Source organism: Sinocyclocheilus grahami, unplaced genomic scaffold (genome assembly GCF_001515645.1).
Source record: "Sinocyclocheilus grahami isolate Dianchi unplaced genomic scaffold, SAMN03320097.WGS_v1.1 scaffold2662.1, whole genome shotgun sequence".
Lineage (NCBI taxonomy): Eukaryota > Metazoa > Chordata > Actinopteri > Cypriniformes > Cyprinidae > Sinocyclocheilus > Sinocyclocheilus grahami.
The window spans coordinates 38,062-41,641 of NW_015507840.1; positions in this window are offsets into that span (position 1 = coordinate 38,062).

Genomic DNA, 3,580 nt, shown 5'->3' on the forward strand with positions numbered 1-3,580 from the left:
ATCCGAATCAAATGATACGCGAACCCGCTCCAAAGCCCCGATCTGAATTAAATTATTCTTGAACCCGCTCCGAAGTCCCGATCCGAATCAAATGATACGCGAACCTGCTCCAAAGCCCCGATCTGAATTAAATTATTCTTGAACCCGCTCCGAAGTCCCGATCCGAATCAGATGATACGTGAACCCGCTCTGAAGTCCCAATCCGAATCAAATGATACGCGAACCCGCTCCAAAGCCCCGATCTGAATTAAATTATTCTTGAACCCGCTCCGAAGTCCCGATCCGAATCAGATGATACGTGAACCCGCTCTGAAGTCCCAATCCGAATCAAATGATACGCGAACCCGCTCTGAAGTCCCGATCTGAATCAAATGATTCTTGAACCCACTTCGAAGTCCCGATCCAAATCAAATGATTTGCGAATTCGCTCTGAAATCCCGAACTGAATCAAATGATTCTTCAATCCGCTCCGAAGTCCCGCTCCGAATCAAATGATACGCGAACCCGCTCTGAAGCCCCGCTACGAATCAAATGATTTGTGAATTCGCTCTGAAGTCCCGAACTGAATCAAATGATTCTCAAATTCGCTCTGAAGTCCCGAACTGAATCAAATGATTCTCAAATTCGCTCTGAAGTCCCGAACTGAATCAAATGATTCTCAAATTCGCTCTGAAGTCCCGAACTGAATCAAATGATTCTCAAATTCGCTCTGAAGTCCCGAACTGAATCAAATGATTCTCAAATTCGCTCTGAAGTCCCGAACTGAATCAAATGATTCTCAAATTCGCTCTGAAGTCCCGAACTGAATCAAATGATTCTCAAATTCGCTCTGAAGTCCCGAACTGAATCAAATGATTCTCAAATTCGCTCTGAAGTCCCGAACTGAATCAAATGATTCTCAAATTCGCTCTGAAGTCCCGAACTGAATCAAATGATTCTCAAATTCGCTCTGAAGTCCCGAACTGAATCAAATGATTCTCAAATTCGCTCTGAAGTCCCGAACTGAATCAAATGATTCTCAAATTCGCTCTGAAGTCCCGAACTGAATCAAATGATTCTCAAATTCGCTCTGAAGTCCCGAACTGAATCAAATGATTCTCAAATTCGCTCTGAAGTCCCGAACTGAATCAAATGATTCTCAAATTCGCTCTGAAGTCCCGAACTGAATCAAATGATTCTCAAATTCGCTCTGAAGTCCCGAACTGAATCAAATGATTCTCAAATTCGCTCTGAAGTCCCGAACTGAATCAAATGATTCTCAAATTCGCTCTGAAGTCCCGAACTGAATCAAATGATTCTCAAATTCGCTCTGAAGTCCCGAACTGAATCAAATGATTCTCAAATTCGCTCTGAAGTCCCGAACTGAATCAAATGATTCTCAAATTCGCTCTGAAGTCCCGATCCGAATCAAATGATACGTGAACCCGCTCTGAAGTCCCGATCCGAATCAAATGATTCGCAAATTCGCTCTGAAGTCCCGAACTGAATCAAATGATTCTTCAACCCGCTCCGAAGTCCCGATCCGAATCAAATGATACGTGAACCTGCTCTGAAGTCCCTATCCGAATCAAATGATACGCGAACCCGCTCCAAAGTCCCGATCTGAATTAAATTATTCTTGAACCCGCTCCGAAGTCCCGATCCGAATCAAATGATACGTGAACCCGCTCTGAAGTCCCAATCCGAATCAAATGATACGCGAACCCGCTCCAAAGTCCCGATCTGAATTAAATTATTCTTGAACCCGCTCCGAAGTCCCGATCCGAATCAAATGATACGTGAACCCGCTCTGAAGTCCCGATCCGAATCAAATGATTCGCAAATTCGCTCTGAAGTCCCGAACTGAATCAAATGATTCTTCAACCCGCTCCGAAGTCCCGCTCCGAATCAAATGATACGCGAACCCGCTCTGAAGTCCCGATCCGAAGTATAGTGTTACATATTTTGCTGACTTGTGTACTTACATTATCCCAAATGTTTCGAAGAATGTTTAAATCCAGAGAAATAAGCAATTTTAACTAGTGAAACGGAGCGTGTCCATAGTGTCATTGTGTCGCCTGCCAATGATGTCATAACCCCTCGATTTCCGGTTTTATTTTGTAGAAAACATGGAAACACCAAAGACGCTTGAATATGTTGTGCGTTTTATTAGACCGGTGACGACCGCACAGAGTAGCATTATAACAGAACTTTCAAATGTATCTAGTATGATAAAACAGCGCTGCTTTACCCCACATACGCACGACCGGAAGGAGCGGAAGCGATCGACTGTGGCATAATAAAAGCTCTGCTGCTTTCGAGCCATGTGTCGCACTCGTTCAGCGGCCTCGTTTCGCTTCGACGGCTTTCAGCCTCACCCTGCTTCATTCTACTACCTTAATAAATCATTAGCTCATCCATGAACATGATTTCTGCCTGAGTCCCATCAGATTGCGTCGGCTGTGGAGATGAAGAGACAACTCCCATGATTCCACACTCAGACACTGTGTCATCAAACTACGCCTTTGTCTCTTTGTTTATTTTGAATACGCGCCCTCTAGTGGCGAAAATTACATATTGTGCCTTTAATCATTTAAATGGAAGAAACATAGGCCATCATAACTATAATTTACTCTACCGTTCAAAAGTTTGGGGGCAATAAGATTTTTTTTTTTTTTTTTTACATCTACAGTCTCTTATGCTTACCATGGCTTATTGGATCAAAATACAGTAAATACAGTCAAAGCTGAATTTTCAGCATCATTAGGCCTACTCCAGTCTTCAGTCACATGATCCTTCAGAAATCATTCTATGCTGATTTGCTGCCCAAGAAACATTCCTGTTTATTATCAATGTAAAAAAGACAACAACAGATGCTAAATGTGATACATATTTTTCATCAGGATTCATTAAAAAAACAGATTCTATTGTGAATGCGTGAACAACAGTTATCGGAAGCTAGAGATTACTGTTTATAAAATTTTAAATATGGATTTTTTTTTCTTACAAAAACGCATCAATTCGCTACAGGAGGCCATTATTCACCACCCGGAGCCGTATGGGATACTTTTTTTTTTTTATGATGGATGGATGCGCTTTATTAGACTTCTTTTGGACTATTGGAAAAAAAAAACACCCACTCACTGCCTAAAGCTTGGAACAGCCAGGACATTTTTTACTATAACCCTGATTGGATTCGTCTGAAAGAAGAAAGTCATATACACCTAGGATGAGGGTGAGTAAATCATGGGGTAATTTTCAATTTTGGGTGAACTATCCTTTTAAAACACGTCAAAGTCACGCAGCGTTTACATAAATAAATATATATAATTAGAAAACAACATAAACAATTTAAAATATCATTACATTATTATTAAATAGCAAATTTGAAACTAATTTTGTAGTTCTATGACCCATTCATATATACGGTAGGTGCAAAACTCAGATTCAGATTCAGATTTTGTATTGTTTTCTCGAACACTCAACCTTTTTATTTCATTTAAAAACATGCTTACAGTATTTAAATATTGCTTTTGTTAAAACTATTAACTCAGTGTCACTATTGTAGCGAATCAGCTCATGGGGAAATATGAATAATTAA